Source organism: Euprymna scolopes, chromosome 20 (genome assembly GCF_053919585.1).
Source record: "Euprymna scolopes isolate OS-2025 chromosome 20, ASM5391958v1, whole genome shotgun sequence".
Lineage (NCBI taxonomy): Eukaryota > Metazoa > Mollusca > Cephalopoda > Sepiida > Sepiolidae > Euprymna > Euprymna scolopes.
Window position 1 is genome coordinate 18,075,881 of NC_136501.1, and position 21,137 is coordinate 18,097,017.

Consider the following 21,137-nt stretch of genomic DNA (forward strand, 5'->3'; position numbering starts at 1 on the left):
AATGCGGAAAGAGGGGCCACTTCTCTAAAGTCTGCCGATCTAAAATAAAACAAACAACTTATAATACCAGGACTAGTTCTGCATATATTGCCCCCACTGCGTCATCCCAATGCACTCCATGCACACAATATTCTGTAGTAAATGCAACAATTAATAGTACCTGTTTGAAAGCTATGGTAGACAGTGGAAGCACTCATAACTTTATACGAATGAACATCGTGAGATCACTCGGCCTTAGTATATTACCTTCTAATGATACGGTAAGCATGGCTTCCTCGAATCTCACGAGCAAAACCTTAGGACTCTGTGTTGCGTCCATCGCTGTTAATGGACAAATTTACACTAATATGCGTCTATCTATCCTTCCCAACTTGTGTGCTCCAATTATACTAGGACAAGAGTTCATGCAATTGCATAACCGGATGGAATTCCGTTATAACGGAAAGATACCATCTTTACAGATTTGTAACGTCACTCAGATGAAAATCGAGCCACCGTCTCTTTTTGCTAATTTAGCAAAGAATTGTAAACCCATCGCAACAAAAAGCAGAAACTACTCAGCATTGGACTGCGAATTTATCCGGAATGAGATACAAAAATTATTAAAAGAAGGTATCATAATCAAATCGAATTCCCCATGGAGAGCCCAAGTACTAGTAACTAGAAATGAAAGACATAAGCGTCGCATGGTCGTTGACTATTCTGCAACTATAAATCGGTTTACACTTTTGGATGCTTTTCCGCTTCCCAAAATTTCGAATATCATACGCCAACTATCACAGTAAAAAATTTTCAATAAGTTGGACCTGAAGTCTGCATATTATCAATGCCCTATACGTAGAGACGAGAGAATTTACACAGCATTTGAAGCTGACGGAGGACTATACGAGTTTTCTAGGTTACCTTTTGGGCTAACGAACTCAGTAGCTGTGTTTCAACGTATTATACATAATCTGATTCAAGAACATGAATTCCAAGGTACATTTGCCTACATTGATGACATTGTCATCGGAGGAAAAACTAATAAAGAATTAAACGAAAATATGGAAGCTTTTAGAAAGGTTATCAACCGTCTTAACTTGCTACTAAACCCTGTAAAATGTGAATATGGTATAACCAAACTAAAGTTTCTAGGGCACTTATTGGAAAATGGAACAATCAGTCCTGATCCAGACAGACTTACACCACTAAAAGAATTACCGATTCCGAACTGCAGTAAGTCACTCAGGCGGGCTCTAGGTCTCTTCTCATACTATTCACCATGGATAGAGAATTTCTCAGATCGGATTTCACCTTTATTAAACATTACGTCCTTTCCTATCACTGAGAAACTCAAAAATCAATTTCAAGCCATGAAAGATGAAATTTGCAAGGCTTCGGTTGCAGCCATTGAGGATGAAGTTCCTTTTACGATAGAAACTGATGCATCTGCGACAGCATTAGCAGCCTGCCTTTCCCAGAATGGACGTCCAGTAGCATATTTTTCCAGAACCCTAACGCAGTCAGAGCGTCGACATTCAGCAGTGGAACGTGAATCGGCAGCCATTGTAGAATCTGTGCGTAAATGGCGTGACCTCTTACTCGGTCGACACTTTACCATTATTACTGACCAACAGGATGCATATGTTCAACACGCAGACACCAAATCGTATTAAAAACGATAAGCTGCTTCGGTGGAGACTTGAACTTTCAAACTATTCTTATGAGATAGTATATAGACCAGGTTCTCTTAATAACTCTGCAGATACCTTTTCTCGATCATGCTCTGCTTCGCGCTCATTATCACTAAAGGACCTGCACGCAGCACTTTGTCATCCTGGAGTAGCGAGACTCTATCACTTTGTGAGGCAGAAGAATCTACCATTCTCCATGGAAGATGCTAAGCGCACCTGCGCTGAATGTCAAATATGTGCTGAACTAAAACCAAGGTTCTTCAAACCTCCATCAGGTCGATTAATCCATTCCCGATCCCCCTTTGAACGTCTTTCAATAGATTTCATGGGACCGAAACCATCTACGAATAATCTCAAATACCTACTCGTGATTGTAGATGAATATTCACGCTATCCTTTTGTCTATCCATGTCAGGACATATCAACAAAAACTGTTATAAATTGTCTCCAGAATTTATTTACCTTTTTTGGCTGCCCGGATTCCATCCATAGTGATCGAGGAAGTCAGTTTATTTCATGTGAACTAAAAGAGTTTCTCTGGCAACATGGAGTTGTGATTACCCACTCAACTCCATACCATCCAATCGGCAATGGACAATGCGAGAGCGTAAATGGCACAATCTGGAAAACGATCAAACTTGCACTCAAAACCAGGCAATTGGACGAACGTCACTGGCATGAAGTACTCGACATAGCTTTGCACTCTATTCGATCGCTACTTTGTACAGCAACTAACTCAACCCCACACGAGAGAATGTTTAACTTTTCCAGAAGGTCGGGCACCGGATATACCTTACCCGAGTGGCTGCAAAGAGGACCGGCCCTCCTTAGGAAGTTTGTCCGCCAACACAAGTCAGATCCCCTAGTGGAACCAGTAGATATAATATCTGCAACTCCCAACTTTGCCAGAATTCGTTTCCCTGACGGCCGTCAGTCAACAGTCTCAACAGAAGACCTAGCCCCCACTCCTGTCACTGACCCCTCCTCTACAAACTTGGAATCTCCTGTCTCCCCTGATCATGGTACATCACCAGATTCTACTACCCCATCAAACATCCGCGAACCAGAGTTGATTGATCAACAGGAAATCCCAAAGAATAATACCTCACCAAATGGAGAGTCTTTCTCCTCAGTCGACAAAACAAAGTGTTTAGAAATAGAAGAGCAGCAGCAACAGTTTGACTCGAAGAAGGGCGTTTTCAAATTTCTTCCAGAAGCTACAAAAAGGGGAAGGAAGATCACCTGCAACCCGAAATATAAATAAAATGTTGTGGAGAGTGTTGTGAGTTTAGAGCGCTAGTGCGCATGCGCACCAGATGTTTACAAATAGAACGAAATTGGCGCCTTTTCCCAGCTTAGTCGTTCGTTACCGACCATGTTGTTGTACCTGCTGAATTTTCTGTTGAATAAAACCTTTCTAATATCCTAAAAGGTCTTTATTTTTCATTACAGAGGAGATTGCTAGGATGTTGAGAGAAGGCATAATAGAACCCTCTTTGTCTTCTTGGCGAGATTAAGTTCTGGTGACCTCTAATGAAAATCACAAAAAAAGGAATAGTCGTTGACTACAATTATAACATAATTAGACTTACGGAACTAGATGCTTATCCTATGCCTAACATCAATAAAATGATTGACGACATAGTCCAGCAGAGTATATCTACAATACTCGACCGGAAGTAGCCTATCACCAAATATTGATAAGTTACGTTGATCGAAATTATACAGCATTCGAAGTAAGTGGTAAACTTTACCAATTCACTCGTCTCCCTTTTGGTATTATTAATGGAGTAAGTGCGTTCCAAAGATGTATCGATGACATCATAGATAATGAAAATCTAACAGATACTTTCGTGGACGTAGACAACGTCACAATATGTGGAAGAAAGCAAAAAGAGCATGACCACATTCTTCAAAGATTCTATGATGTAGCGAAAAGATATAACATTACCCTGAATGAAAGAAAGAGCATTATTTCAGCTACTAGAATCACTCTACTTGGATACGTTATACAAAACAACCAAATTGCCCCCGACTATCAAAGACTGAAAACACTTCTCGAACTGCCACCCACTCTAAATCTGGCATCTCAAAAACGAGTAGTCGGAATGTTTTCGTACTATAGCAACTTTATTCAAAACTTCTCTGACAAAATACTATTGCTCAACAACAATAAGAAATTTCCACTATCCCCATCTGCCTGAAACCCTTTCAGACATTGAAGAATGACTTAAAAAATGCTACCTTAATATAACGGTTTACCCTGATAAAGAATTTGAACTAGAGACAGATGCAAGTAATTACTGCATAGCTGCTACTGTAAACCAACACATCGACCAGTTGCATTCTATTTCACTGACACTGAACCTGGGTAAAATCAAATACCAAACGGTCGAAAAAGAAGCGGCCGCACTTCTAAGAAAGAAGCTTTGCTCATGGAATCTACGTTTTGATTTAGGCACAGATAAAGAGTGGGGGAAATTATTGACAGTGGTTTCAGCTAGGCGGGTGTCCTTCACGAAAAACACCCGTCTAGCTGAAACCACTGTCAGTAATTTTTCCCACTCATCTGTGTCTAAATCAAAACGTAGATTCCATAAACAAAGCTTCTTTCTTAGAAGTGCACGCCTGTGGAACTCTCTTCCGTTTGCCTGTTTCCCACCGGACTACAACTTGGATGTCTTTAAGTCCAACATAAACAAATTTCTGATAAACCGCCCCCTTCAGTAAGACACTTTATCAAATCTCCATTACTAACGATTACTGCGATACTATCCCATTGATTACTGTACACGCAATAACCCTTATCCCTGAGTGGCTTCCGGGCCTTGATAAGTGGTAACTACCATGTAAAAAAAAATGCTGAAGCACTTTGAAAGTGGTGCCACTTCCTACTCGGCAGATATTTCAAAGTCATTACAGACCAAAAGAACATCAGTTTTATGTTTAGACAATCTAAAATTAACAATGACAAAATATGTCGTTGACGCGTTGAACTGCTGCAGTTCAAATTAAGTATAGTCTACCATCCTGGAACGGAAAATGCCGCCGCTGACATGTTCTCTTGCATCTCAGCTCTCACTCACACTTTCCAATACCTTCGTGATTTGCATATTCGATTATGCCATCCTGGTGTTACACGGATCTGCCAAATTATCAGACGAGGTATTTCCTGTTCTCTTTAGACCAAATAAAAACACAACCAACTCCTGCTCCTCCTGCCAGTATCTGAAACCCAAATTTATCAGTAGTTACATGGGGACACTCGTAAAGGCCATACTACCTTTCCAGCGATTGAAGATCGATTTTAAAGGCCCATTATCAACTTCCTTAGATGGCAACAAATACCTACTTACCATAATTGATGAGTATTCTCGCTTTCTCTTTGCTTTTCCCTGTAGGGACATGACGAGCAAAACCGTCATCCACTGTTTTAACCAACTTTTTTTAGTATGGCTGATATGATACATACGGACCGAGTTACTGACTTCCTAGCGGGAGAAATCAGAGACTTCTTACATGAAAAAGGTATTGCTACGTCTAAAACAAGTAGATACCACCCAGAAAATAACGGACAAGTTGAAAAACTTAATGGCACTTTATGGAAGGTCACTCAAATAATTTTACATGCCTCCGTACATTCCTATCGCGAACGTTTGTCTAATTTTCACCTTTTTTTAATTTAATTATTTTGCTATGTTCCTGCTTTTAAATTAAAAAAAAAGGTTTATTTTTCAAGATTATATAAAAATATGTTACGGTGAAAGTTTCACATTCATTCAAGCAAGGAAAATATTAGAATCGTGCATATAAAAATTATGCGAAACGTGTAATTAAAAAAAAGTAGAAATATTTTTTATCATTATCATATTTTTTGTGTGAAAATATTAAATAAACAATGCTTGATTCAATGATAATATCGGTAGTTCAAGAAATTAATTTTTTTAATTGTTACAATTTACGATGCTTTATTTTCATGAATGCAAAAATAAATTAATGCATTTTTTTTACTACTGAAAACCATAACTTTAGTAATGGTATTTTTTGTTTAAACAAAATAATAGATTTCCACTAAGATTTAAGTAAAAAAAATAAATGCATTCATTATATTCTGTGATCATTATTTGATAAATACTGAAAATGTCATTAAAATTGGTTAATTTCCTGATTTTTTAATGAATTTTTTTTAAGTAAAGGGAGGAGTCAAAATGTTTATACATTTTGAGCATCGCCATTCATTTTGCACGTACCTAGTTTTTATGCTCAAAGTTTTTTTTTATATCTTCAAATATTTATTCATGGAGTTTGGTTTGATGGTTTTGTAGAGGAAAAGTGTTGTTTTTGTTTTTCTTTTACTTTTCACAATATGATTTTGTTTTGTGAAGTGAAAGTAAAAAGTAATATTAATGTTTTGTGTATTTCAGTCAAGAAGCCAATATCTATAAACAACATGACTTGGTAGTGCAAAACAAATGAATCTACAAACTATTCCTGTGCAAAATATGCCTTCGTTATAAAATGATTGGTGACATATCGTAAAATCTGTGGGAACATGATGAGAATTAGCAGCGAACCGGATGTTAACGCATCCACCATGAGAGACAAAATAAAAAATCGTCGTTTGCACATGGCTCCACGCATCGCTTCCGCTTGGGAAGAAAAAAATAAGATAACCACAACATAATTATTGACCAAGCCAGGACACGCAACACCTCAAATATCACAGTCACTGGGAGCCGGTTTGCCACTATAAAACGAGGGTGTTTGAGGGAACCAAAAAGTGGGAAGGGGAGATTCGCCTAGCTGCGTCAGTGAACGCACGGGCAGATTCTCCCACCCGACCTAAAGAGATGAAGATGTAAAAGAAATAAGGCACCAGTGAACTGAAGCCGACTACGCTCTCATGTTATGGGCCAAACGCCTTCAATTCTAAACAACGCCTAATATATACAAACCAAAAGTGAACGCACGGGCAGATTCTCCCACCCGACCTAAAGAGATGAAGAAGAAAAAGAAATAGGGCACTACGCTCTCATGTTATGGGCCAAACGCCTTCAATTCTAAACAATGCCTAATTCACACAAACCAAAGAAAAGAGGAAGAAAAAGAAGACGAAGACGCCGGGCTACTAGCTGCTGATGAAAAAGTCACTCGCTTTCCAGTTACAAGCCAGGACACGCATCACCGACAGCAGGATGACCGACCCCTACCCTAACCATCTCCATCGTCCAAAAGATAAGTTACATTTTATGAACATTCATTCCTCGTCAATTCATACATACCTAGAAACATTTTACGAACATTCATTCCTCGTCCATTCATACATACCTACAAACATTTTACGAACATTCATCTCCTTTGTTAAATCCCTTTTTTTTTTTCATAAAAACCCAGGCCATAAATCCACCAATCACCGTTCAATGAGTAAAGTAATGAAAAAGAATCTGTTTGTAAGCAATAGCTTCATATTTCTATTCCATTTACAAATAAGTAATATCTTAGTTTTGTTAAATCAATATCAATTTAATTTTTATCGATTTAATAAATTCTTCTTTTTTTTTAACATAAACCTCTATAGAAATTGCCAAATTGAACCTTGGTTATTCTGTTTCTTATTTGTTTTATGAAGATGAGATTGATAAAGAAGAAAAAAAAAGCAAACAAGTAAAAGGAAATAAAAATAAAATGGCGGACCGATTTAATAACGTTCTTCCCGAGAAGAAAAGCAAAAAGTAAATAAGTTTTACAAATAGTTCGAGTCAACAAGAAAGTATTAAAAATATGGCAACGTGTGGTGCGTTTATGATTTAACACTTGTTTCTAGTGTTTCACGTCCACCCAGCTAAGCAGAATAATTGACGGGGAAATGATGGTAGGTTCAGCTGGCACACGTGATTGCAAGGAACTCGTTTCCTTTCTGGCTTTTGAGATTAAAGAATTTGATTATTGATTTTTATTTTGGAAAAAAAAAAGAAAAAGAAGAAACCTCTGGTGGGGGGTAAAAATAAAGAAAGTCGGAGAAGGAGAAGAAAGGGGAGGGGTGTTCAAGTTTTCCTACTATATCCCAATGCTGTCAAAGAATAGTCTTTATTAGATAAAGGATTTGGAGACAAGCAGGTCAATTGCCGTGCGACGAGGGAAACAAAGAGGCGTAATTGATCTAAGGTTAGTATATCTTCTTCTTTTTTTTTTTTTTTTTTTTTTTTTTTGCTTTTAACCAAGTAAATGTTGGTTCATTTGTAGAAAAGAGACAATCGAAAAATATCACCTATTTCGCGATTTTTCAATGTTAATCTTTTGTTTTGTTTGGCGGCGGGCAGGATTGGCGTTTAGGTGGCGATTAACCTCGAACCCAAAACAACCCAAACCAAAAAACGAAAAGGACACAAATCTCGATTCACCGGTTTGTATCCATAGAAACAGTGCCCATATAGTTCAGTTTACAAATAAACTGAACTTATTTTTCAAAATTAAACAATATAAACAGAATTTCTTTTATTTTAAACAATATTCTAATTTTCTTTTAATATTGACCTATTTTAATATTAGTTTTTTCTTTATTGAAAATGTATCGCTAAAAGGCATTAATATTAATTTTAATTCAATGCTTATATTGTTTAATTTGGAAAAATAAGTTCAGCTTATTTGTAACTGAACGATATGGTCACTGTTTCCATGGATAAAAACCGGTGACTCAAGACTTGTGTCCCTTTCGTTTTTGGTTCGTGTTGTTTTGAGTTCGAGGTTAATTGCCACCTAAATTCTAATCCTGCCCGTTTCCTATCTTTGAAGATTGTAATGCTGATTATGGGGCAGCCAAACCAGCTGCAAGCATTCCCCTGCTTTTTATTAAAACCAACCGAGAGCTCTTTTTAGTATCCTCGTTGTTCCCACAAGTGCAATCGTTTGGATCTCTCTTGCACTTGGTTCACCAGGAATATTAGTCAGGTAAGACTTCAGGTTCTTCTTCATAAGCCCTGTAGCACCTATAATAACTAGTATGATCGATATCTCCCTAAGATTCCAATTTCTTTTCATATCATACACAAGACCTTGATATTTGGTCTGTTTCTCTCTTTCAGCTCTGTGCAGACCTCCATTATTAGGAACACTCACTTCAATCAAGGTTGCCACTCTTTCTCAAAATAGAAGATTACATAATCATTGTTATAAACATTGATCTAAGAAAAGATTACTCCTAGAATAAAAAAAATTACTCTTAGAAATAAATCCTATAGTGAGTACTCTTAAAGCGTTACTCTTAGAGAACATTACTCCTAAAAAAATTATCCATGGAAAAAATTATTCTAAGAAGGAAATTTTATGTTGAGAGTGGGAACATTATTTTAGCAAAAATTACTCTTGGAAAATAAAATGTACTTTGACGAACTATTATAGTATCACTTTGCCCTCTCGACGTAAATACTCCCGAAAACTGACATGACAAGCAGCAAAATCCCACCCCATTCATTTTGTAGGTCTCTACATTCCGGAAAGCCTAACAATTTATTCCCTCGAGCTGCTATACTTTGGAATTCCATCTCTGCTTCCTGCTTCCCTTACTGTACTAACATGTAGAAATTTAAATGTAATATGAACAAGTATCTTGTTTCTCACCCCCCCCCCTACATAGCGTCATTGTAGATATGGTCCCAAATAGTAACCTCTTACGTCCTAGTTGCAATATGCATTATTTGGAGGTGAATAAGAATTAATAAAAGAGAAAAGAAAATATATATTACTTTTAGAAGGAAATTTTACAGTGAGAAATTGCTTTTTAATTCTTCGAATTATTTGGATTATTCGGACTACTGCTCTCATCTTGAGTAAAATTTTCAGAACGTTTCGGTCGATGTGGCGTCCAGCCTTCTTCAAATGTATCTTGTCGAACTTAGGAATCTTTCGTGGAATCTTTTTGTGGAACTCTGGAATCTGCACAGAATTTCAAACAGAACCCTTTATTTAATTGACACACAGTAGCATCTCTCGTTCCGTCAGCCATGACTGGGTAGAAGTCCTAAGTTATTTGCAACTGTATTTTTAATACACTGAGAATTGAAACATAATTAATCTTTGACTTTGGTAATCATTGTTCTCAACACCATCGATCCTCATCCATCGTCTTCTAATATCTATTTAGGAGAAAAATAAAAAGGAGAAGAAAGGTTTGGATTTACGACTGATGATGAATTGAAAACGTTGAAAAAAATAGTTTTTTTTTTTTAGATTTGAGGCAACGCCATATCCATTATAAGGTCATCTCACAACGTCAAAGTCTTGAAGAAGAGGAAAAAAACGAAACATTAATTTTGCATTATTTGGACTACCGTTCTCATAATATTTTCACATAGTTTCGTCCAATAGTCTCTGATATTCTTTAGTGCTTTTTCTTTCCATTCTGGAATCTTTCTGTCAAACTCTGGAATCTGCACGGAATGTTTAACATAAGCCTTTATTTAATCTCGTTTTAAGTAATTCGCAATTGTATCTTGAGTGCCGCCTGCACTGGGGTTGAACCTTCAACCTCCAGAAGAGTATAATTTACAACTGAATTTTAGCAAGTATATTATCCACTACGCTACGGGTCTTTTTGGACAATGCTAATATGCATTTTTTTTTTTTTTTTTTTTTTTTTTTGCCTTAAACAGAACATTAGTTCGGAGAATCCAAAAAGTACGAATTATTAATCCTTATATCAAACATTCAGGAACAAATATTTGTTTTTATTTTTTTTTATTTGTGCTTTAAGATAGTAAAGGCTTCTCATTTTTATATATATATTTTAACACCGTTTTCCTTGTTTGTTTGTTTGTTAGTTTGTTTGTTTGTTTGGTTTTATTTTGTTTTGTTTTGTTTTTTTTTGTTTTTTGTTTTTTCAAAATCCAACAAACAAGGAAAATACAACTAAAACAATTATTACAATTTGTTTGCAGAATGCAGTAAAATGCAGCAGCGTTACAGATTGACACAAATTATAACAAATGAAAACATAACAACGGAACAAGCTATGCAGATTCACTCAATCAATCAATCCAATATATATGTAATTTTTTATATACTTTTAACATTGTATTTTGTTCTTACATAGGATATCTATTGTTATCAAAGACTAAACGGAGACCATGACTTTATATATGAAAAATTATATTACTAACGTACTTTTATGATCTATATATTAATACGATAGCGCGTGTGTTATTTTCTGTGTCACGCTTACATTCGGGTCGTTTAATTGTTTTGTACTCCATTACTTGTCATAAATAATTTTACCAAAAATTCTTCATAAGTTTTGGTTTCGGTTTCGATTATAGCTGATGCCACTTAAGTCATCTATTTTTTTTTATAAATAATTTTATCAAGAATTCTTCAAAAGTTTCGGTTTCGATTATGGCTGAAGGAACTTAAGTTATATATATATACTAGCAAAGATACCCGTGCTTCGCACGGAGCTTTGTTGCGCACTCAGGTACCAAAATCTGTGGGCACCTTTCCAGTAAGTTGATGTTGTAAGAGCAACGATTGCATAAGGTGATTAACATTTTAACTACCTCTTGTAGTGACTGAAATTCAATCAGGAACTTCACAAAACATTTTCATCAAAAAGGAAGGTTACTTGATGTTACATAGTAAATTTTTCATTGAAGTCATTTTCAACTCTTGCTTAAATGTTATCTTGCACATTCAATACTAAAAACTTACCACAATCAGATCATGTCAGTTTTTCCTCATATCCATTTCTCGAACTTTTCACTAAAGAGCCTCAGGGTAAACTACATTTCTGCTGCTTTGATTTGGAGCCAGAATGTAGAGTTTTTCTGAACTTCCTGTCCGGCTGATGGAGACGTAGAACATACCGTGACTGAAGCAGTCTGATGTCAAGTCTACGCCAATGGTGTTAAATGTCTGACCTTGACTTTTGTTTATGCTCATTGCAAAACACACCTTCACAGGAAATTGGAGTCTCCGGAATTTAAATGGAAGTACTGAGTCCGATGGAACTAAGGGGATCCTTGGCAGTAGAACGGTTTCGCCTTTGTAGGGACCACAGGAAATGGTGGCCTCAAGTACATTGGTGTGCAATCTGGTGATAACACATCTGGTTCCGTTTGTTATTTTTGGCAGTTCCAAGGATCGAAGAATCATGATTGGCGATCCAATTTTGAGATTTAAAATGTGTGGAGGCATTCCAGATATCTCCAAAGAGTTTAAAAACTCCACAGGGTAGTGAACAGCTTCATATTCATTAGTAGCTGAATCAACTGACTTGTATTGCTTTGTGTCTCCTGGAAATTCATCCATTATTGAATTGTTCAAATGATTCACATTGCTGTTTAATGGCGAAATAATAGCCCTCTCAGCAAGCCAATCCGGTGATTTTCCATTGTTTTGCAGGTCTGGGTACACTTTGTCTTTCAGTTGCTTCTGATTACCGACACATTTACCAAGCGCAGTTGGAATCTTAATTGTGTCAGGTGAAGAAGTGATAGGAAACTGACCATTACCGATTTGGAGAAGCAATTTTGAGAAGTCTGCTGCAGCTGTGTTATCAGTAATATAGGCTCTCATATTAGTAGTCAGTCTCTTCACTATAACGTGCCTCCAGAGATAGGATTGTTTCAAACTTGCATTGACAATGTTAGCCCTTGTGCCATTTTTAACCACTGGGAGGATTTGACGGAAATCACCGCAAAATAAGGTTGGAATGCCACCCATGGGATTCTTGTTTCCTGTGATGTCTTGCAGTGTTCGGTCAATTGCTTCATAAGCACTCTTGTGCGTCATTGGGGCTTCGTCTACAATGATTGCAGAGGTGTCTCTAATTACATTTGCCAAGGCTGAGTTACCAGTAATTTTGCAAACTGGCTGATCCATTCGATGAGTATCCAAGGGTACTTTAAAAGTGATGTGAAGAGTGCGGCCACCTTGTAGTAGAGTAGCAGCAATGCCACTGAATGCTGTTGCAAGCACAATCTTTCTCATGGATCTAATCTTTGCAAGGATCAAATTGATTACAAAAGTCTTGCCCGTACCACCTGGAGCATCAAGAAACATCATGTTTTTGTTCATTTCACCTTGTGCTTCCAACATTGCCATGAATGAATTGTAAACTTCTCTTTGAGAATCGGTCAGTTTTTCTTGCATATTTTCTGCTTGTAGGGAAGTTCTTCAAGATTATAAGTAACTTCACGTTGATACTCTCTCGCGAGTCTTTCATCTCTCCCTTGCATTGGTGCAGGTAATCCATAGCTTGCCAATGGTTGACCGCACATAAGGAGAACTTTTTCTTCAATTAGACAAAGAGTTTTATTGTAGATGTCCTCATTAAAATCTGCTTCTGGATTGTTAACTTCTTGCCTGTATCTGTGAAGAATGTCTTCAGATATTACATCACGAAAAGCCATCCAGATCTTAAGAGGATTTCTTGGCTCACAGGCTGTTAAAATTATCACAAATAGGCTTCGCAAATTTGAAGGTGATTGAGTGGCACTTGCCTCTCCTACTGCTTGATGCAAGTGATGGTCATTTTCTAGAAGGCCTCGAGCAAGGCACGCTGCTCTGTATGTTTCAAACACCTGACCATTGTATGCTCGCAAATTTTGAAATGAAGTTGGACCAGCAACCTCATTGAGCAACAGGCGTAAGAAATAACACTCCCCTGCTTTTGGACTAATCGTGTAGATTCTCCCAATGCATGGTGCCTTCCATACATCATCATTTTCAGTACCTTCAACTTGTACCCCACGCATTCTTCTCATCCATTTCTTTGTCGATTTGTTCCAAGTGTAAAACTCAGGGACTTCTACGTATTTGAGACCCCTTGCAAAGACATCCTCATGGCAGAGTTGAAAAAATGCTGTCAAAGTTGTGGCAGGCGGTGGACCTTGGGCTCGTTCCAGAGCAGTATCAGCTGAGAACATGACACGCTGCCCATTTTCAAGATGAACAGAAAGTTGTACAATTGGGGGGAAATGTTCATGGATGGGATGTTCCAATATCCTCCAGGCTGCCTCTGAACTGCCGACATACCTTGCATTCTGGAACTGCTGGATCTCATCCACAATGTGACTTTGTACTTGGCCTTGTTGGTTAGCTGCTCCATCAGTTCTTTGTAGTTCAAACACTGCTTGATCACATCCTTTATTCACGTATTTGAGGACATATTTGATGCTTTGGATCGAGCTGCAAATTTCTACGTTAATGTGAGCGTTGAACTGCTGAAGGAGGACCTTGTTGTACGGAACAATCCACTGGTTTGTTATTTCTTGATTAACATACCGACCATTTCTCTTCATCCTTATTGTACCAGTCTGGCCTCCATCTTCTGGTTTTCTTCGTCTGTACTTGGGGTAAGAGTCTTGGCCTTGCTTGGTACACTGAAGAAATTCTTTTGGGTATTTTTTGGAACATTTGTTGTCAATCATACATGGACAATTTGGATTAAATGGTCCACAAGGTCCATGCACCATATGTGCCATCACTTTAGCATGAAGATCAGGATCTTCCTCTTTGTCAGGGATCTCTGCAGATATGCAGAGATCCATTTTTTCTGGTAGAAGTTTGTCCTCTGGGGCCTGCCAGGTGAGGATGTGTGCATGCGGCAGTCCTCTTTTTTGATATTCAATACTGTACAGGAAAGCCCTTAACCTGCCAAATCCTCCCTTTTTAATAAATTCAAGTAACTTTTTTAGCTTCTGCCTGAAAACCCTGGCAACAATATCTGGACGATCCTGAGGGTCTTGCCCTTGAAGACAATTTTCTGTAATTTCTGTCCACTTTGGATTTGTTGTGAACATGATGAAGAGGTCGGCTCGGCCCATTCGCCGAACATATGCCATGGCATCACTTTGACGCTCAAACATGTATCGAGGGCCTCCTGTATAAGTTGCCGGAAGTACAACTCGTTGACCAAACTGTTCTGGATTCCCATCCTCCCTAAGAATTGAATCTCTCAAGTTGCTATAATTGTCAGCTCTCAGGGTCTGTTGCTCACGCCTCAGGAACTGTAAACGTTCTGTTTCAATCTTGCAGTACACATCCACCAGCCATTGTTGAAATAGCCTTCGGTACCAGAGAAAATAGTTTCCAGGCCGAGTCATTAAATGGTACGAATAAAATTGCTGTTGGGTAACTTTTCGCCCATTGGATGCCTTCATGTAGATGTTGTAAGATGGAGAACCATAGGGGTACATTAACGGGTACATTAAAGTATCGTAGAGGGGATGTAGTTCGGAGATCCATTTTAATGTATCATTTCTAAAACGCAAGACAATATCCCGGTTAGCTGTTGGTTCATTCTCCATTAATATTCCAATCTCATACGTTGTTGTTGGAGCATTGAATCGCCGTGGATGCTCTTCTTGCGGCCTTCGGTCTTCCCTTATGACAACTTTATGTTCTACCAAGTGTTCTTCTTCAATCCTCTCCTTTGTTGTTTTCAGCTGACAAATGAAGCTATTGTTCTCATGTAAAAATTCAGTCAGACTTTGGAGAATGTCTCTATTGAGTCTACTGTCACGTCCCCGATTATGTAGTTCCTCTTCCAGACTATCCAAGAAGTAGACTTGAATAAACTTTGCTGTTTCATCTTCAGGTGGTAAAAGACTCCCAATCTGGTGGCAAACCTGGCCTCGAATTCTAAAAGAAGGATTCCACCCATGTACTGCCGCAATTTTGTGACCAAATGATGTCATTGCAAAACAATTGTTATAACTGCGTAGATTTTGCAGAAAATCTTTAGAGATGGGACCATTGCCGGAGAGCAAATCTTGAAGCAACTGAGGCAGTGGTGGAAAGCTATCAAGCACAACTTTTCCAGAAGAACAACAACAACCAGGGGTTTCTCCTTTAAATTTTACAGCTGAGCAATGTTGACATACTTTGTCCATTTTTCCTATATCAGCTGTAGTGAGAGAGTCATTTTTGTTGTAGAGCAATCCTTTTCTATTGCAGTGTTCTATTTCATGGTGTCTCAAAGCAGTCATTCGTTGTCTAGCTGCCTCGTTTTCTGTCAATTGCTGGGGCAAAGTCATACTCTCTCTCCATGCAGCCTCTCGTTGTTGCCCTTGGTATAGGCGAAAGCTTCGTTGGGTTTCCGATTCATTCTGATGTCGTTGAGCCACTCTCAACTGACCTTGTGTACGTCTACTTACCTCATATAATTCATTCGATCGTAATATTGCTTCTCTTTCCAGTGCATATCTTTGCCTTTCTTGAATTTCATCTTGTGATGAATTTAACCGCCTTACAGCATGTCTAGTTCTGTCAGCTTCACGTTGGGTTTCTCTTTCCAAATCTGACAGTCTTGCTCTCCTTTCTCTTTGACGTATCCTGTTAAGTTCTAGACGTCTTTCTCTATCTGAATTGTTTTCATTGGAGCGAATTGCAGCAACTCTTAGTCTATTAGCTTCCAATCTTTCAATTCTTTCTTCCTCACTTTCGTTTCTACTTCGTTTGGGTGGCATAATTTCGGTTTTAAACGGAATTGTTTAACGATATTAATGATTGTAAATTAATTAAGCGTAAAGGAAATGTATACTAACTGAAATGGACGAACTATAAATAATATTTCTGAATAGTACAATTATAAACAATTATATTGTACCTATTTACTATGCCTCCCCACGGGACAGAGTTAGACACCAGGGTCGTTTTTTAACGTGGAGAAAAGGTACAAAAATAAAAATTGTCTCAGTCGTGAAGGATTTCTCCTCCACCGAAAGAGAACAAGAAAATGAAGTGCAGCATCTGAAGAACAGATAATACACTTTGATCTTGACCAAAAGGAATGAATAAAAGCGACCTACGTGTGACTCATTACTTCCGGGTGTAAACGTCACAGTCTAAAAGTAATAATTAAAAAAAAAAGTAAATGTAAAATAAATGTAATACCAACTTAGGTTAACTAAGTAAACAGTACAATTAAAACAGTTCTATTAAAACAAATAATTACTAAGATCTAGGTAATTGTTAGTCTCATTGTTATGGTTTTAAAGAAAAAAATGTGTAAAAAAAAGTTCTGCTTTTGTGAGTACGTGTATTTCTTTTAAATTACATAACCTTTTTATTTTATTATTTATATCTCTTTTAAATTTATATATTTTGTTAGTAAACTGGAAGAAATTCAGTTGAATAAAACCTTGTTCGTGTTCTTTACGTTAAACTCATATTTTTATAAAAGGTTCATCCGGTTTAAAGAAAGCACTAAGTTTAAATAAGACTGGAAATAACTAATTCAATATATAAATAGAAAAATGAAATAAATATAAGCTTTAAGTCTTAAGATAGTAATAATCAAAATGTAATAAATTATTTGTAGTTCAAATCTATGATAAACAGGCTTTCGAAATAGGCTCGACCAGAAAGATTAAATTGGAACGAAATTATAATCTCCGTGCCATTTTCAAAACAACCCCACAAAAGTAACGATATCCTGCAGTTGGTTAAATGACAATGGTTATAAGAAAAATGTAAAAGAAAATGCGCTTATCTGTTTATTTTGACCTGTTTTATTTAATTAAAAAAAATTGGCTATAACTGGAAGAGAGCGTTATGTTTTGGGGGTTGTTTAAAAAATAGAATGGAAATAAAGTTAGTTCCGTTTTAATTGTCTTTAATTGCGGCAAGCGCTAACAAAATCGAAAAATCACTGTTTACATTCGAAATGTTAACTTTTATAGGTTTACAGGTTTGCTGACAAGGCTGGGGGTGTTTAATACAATTATTTTACTAAATTGATTTTTTTCATTTAAAAATAAAATTATTTATTTTTTAATAAAGTTTTATTTTAAAATATTTGTTTTTGTTTATTTATATAAAATTACGATAGTTGAATTGTATTCTTTCAATTATATTGGCAAGTAAAATATAAAAGATTAAAACGGAACGAAATTGAAATTTCCATTACATTTTCAATACAATCCCAAAACATAAAGCTTTGCTCGCCAATGAATTGTTTTGATAATATACGTAAAGTGAAATAAATCGAATATAAAATTAAATGAAAATATATTAAATAATTAAATGTTAAATACATTTTGTAAATAGTACAGTTGAAATGATTAGAATATTTCCAATATGTAATAAGGTCGAGGTAATTAGTTAAAGAGATTTAATATAATGTGATATGCAAATGAGCATAAGTCATTCGATATGGGGGTGGTTTGTAGACTAGTATATAAAGAAATTAGGCCTAGATTCTTATGTCTCCTATAACAGAAACATCCTAAAATGGGTTCTAATGTTTCTCTACCAGGAGAGATCTACCCTCTTACCTCCTTTATATTTCGTTGATGATGGAGAGCTGTACACACAGACAGAAACACACAAACCCTAATCAGAAGTTTTTATTTCGGTTTCAATTCAAGCTAACGCATATATGGATATATTCTTTTATTTTTGAAATCGCAACTTCATAATATATAAAAATCGATAAAACATTAACTTTATAATAATATATACGAAATCTGCAAGGATTAAAATATTATATGTATGCATACTTTACGACTGGGCTTTGCCGGGCGTTTGTGCTTGCTTAGATAAATACTTTTGCAGTTTTAACAAAAAACTACAATAATATCAGAGCGTCTCCATTTACACTGAACATCTACAGAACGGCAAAACGATAAACAGGAAGAAAGCGACGTGGAGAAGATGGAAAATTGGAAATGTGACTAGCAGGGGCAGGTTAAACAAGAAACATGAAAAACTGGACCAAAAAAATAGAAGCAAAAGAAGTGAGATTGAGACGATATAGATATAAGTCTAAACGGGTCAAGCAAAACAGGACATTTGAAAACAATGAAAACCAATTGCACCAAAGTATGAACGGAAGAAAAATAAAAATAGAACGACCAAACCTGACGGCAACAAAACTCTACTGAAGTAAGATATGGGAAGAACGACGGGATCACAATAGAAATGCCGAATGGCTGAAAGACATGAAAGAAGAGTTACAACAAATTGAAAAAGGAACAGTGAATGAAATCAGCAAGGAGACCCTAAAGCAAGCCATAGGAAAAATGGCAAACTGGAGAGCACCAGGGCACGACAGGATACGATGCATACTGGTTTAAAAATTCCACAAAAGACTAATTCAAAACCTGAGAAGATGTATACTGAAAACAAAAAGATAATAATAATAATAATAATTCTGATTTCACTTATGAATGTCTCCCTGGAAAGGGATGGGATTCATGTCCATAGGATTTCCCTTAATCCCGGCTTCAAACCAGGAGCTTCAAAGATCAAAGGTTTTCCTAAGGATGTTGGTGGCACCTATAATGGCAGAGGTTTGAAGGCCGCCTAAAACATTGGGGATTTGTAGTTTTTTCAATTTTCCTTCCGAACGACTTGATACTACTCCTAGTGTACCAACTACAACCGGGATTATTTGTATTTTAACCCCGTGTATACGCCTTATCTCCAAGGCCAATGGAGCATAATTGCTCCACTTCTCATTCTCCTTCTCTCTCACATTCCTGTCCCAGGGTACTGAGAAGTCTACAATCTGCCACTTTTTTGAGACCTGTCAATGGCGACCAAATCCGGACGATTATGTTCCAATTGCTTGGTCGTTATGACACTTTTGTCCCACCATACCTCTACCTTGCCATCCTCACTTGTTCTCACTTCATCAGGCACCTCCTACAACCATTTTCCAGCACACTTCACCCCAACCCTCTTATACACCTCCCAATATATCCGGAGTTGCATGCGATCGTGTCTTTTGCGGTACTCTCTCTGGGCCAGTCCACTACACCCTGCTGCAAGGTGCGCAATTGACTCTGAGGTCTTACCACAAATCCGGCATTCTGCAGCAATTTCCTCTCCTATAACCACTTTTTTGAACAATCGTGTTCCTAATGCCTGCTCTTGTGCTGCACAAACAAAAGCTTCAGTACTATTAGCCATATACCCAGCTCTAAGCCATTGCCATGATCTTTCTCAGCCACTTCTGCTATATCCATAATAATAATGATGATGATGATGATGATGATGATGATGATGATGGTGGTGGTGGTGGTGGTGGTGGTGGTGGTGGTGGTGGTGGTGATGATGATGATGATGATGATGATGATGATGATGATGATGATGATGATAATAATGCTAAAAAAATATAATAATAATAATAATAATAATAATAATAATAATAATAACTGATACAGAAGGACACAGAGAAAGGAACCGCCCCAGCAATTATAAGCTTACCACCTGCTTACCCACGATGTGGAAAATACTAACAGCACAACTGAGGGAACAAATCTACCACTGAATAATCGTGGACTTCTTCCCGAGGAACAGAAAAGATGCCAAAAAGGGGAAAAAAGGAATACATGATCTGCTATATATAGATCAAAAGATCCTGAAGGAGGTAAAAAAAGGAGAAGAATTTAGCCATAGCATGGATAGACTACAAAAAAGCGTACGACAGGATCCCCCAAGCATGGATAATACAATGACTAAAAATGTATAAAATATCAAACAGGATCATCAACGTGATTGAAAATGCAATGAAAACAGAAAGACTGGAACTGACAGCTGATGGACAACACATAACAGAAATTAGCATACAAAGAGGTATCTTCTAAAGAGACTCACTATCACCATTACTGTTCATCACAGCCATGTTGCCCCTGAACAATATACTGAGAAAGTGCTCAGACGGATACAAGTTCTCGAATACAGAGAAAAAAATGAACCACCTGATAATCATGGTTGATCTGAAACTATTGCAAGGATAGAAAATTAACTAGAGACACTAATAAACACTTCCAGGATCTTCAGCCAGCATATCCAAATAGAATTTAGTATGGAAAAGTGCGCACTATTAGTTATAAGAAAGGGAAAACTGGACACGACAGAAGGCATTCAATTATCCAACCAAACGAAGATGAGAGCATTTGGGAATCAGACGCTTATAAATACCTGGGAGTTCTGAAATCAAACACCATCAAAGCAACAGAAATGAAAGAGAGAATTTGAAAGAGAACAAGAAAACTCCTGGAAACTAAATTAAATAGCAGAAACCTAATAAAAGGCATAAATATATGGGCAGTATCACTAGTAAGATACTCTGGACCGTTTATAGGGGGTGGAGTAAAGAAGAACTGAGACAATTCGATCAGAAGACCAGGAAACTCATGACCATGCACAATGCACTACATCCAAAGGACGATGTTGACCGACTCTAAATGAAAAGGAAAAACGGCAGGAGAGGACTGGTTTGTATGGAAGAGTGTGTAAATGACACAAAAAAAGAAAAATACTTAATGCCGAACATTGAAAGGAAAAGCGAGAGACACTGAAAAATCAACAAAACAGGAAACAGAGAAAAGAAAAATGGGAAGAGAACCAACTACATGGAAGATTCATCAGGATGACAAAATATGAGAATAACGAAAACACTTGGACATGGATGCGAAAAGGACATGCAAACCGAGAAACTGAATCCTTAATATCTGCAGA

The 21,137-nt window shown here is 37.1% G+C and overlaps 1 protein-coding gene across 1 annotated transcript in view; it reads left to right on the forward strand.

The window, feature by feature from the left end:
* Positions 1-7,288: 7,288 nt before the first annotated feature.
* Positions 7,289-21,137, forward strand: part of LOC145241338 (uncharacterized) — a 55,091-nt gene continuing 41,242 nt past the window's right edge. The window contains exon 1 of the mRNA XM_080104183.1: positions 7,289-7,838. The gene's annotated coding sequence lies outside the window, so the exon portion shown is untranslated. The remainder of the gene's footprint in view (positions 7,839-21,137) is intronic.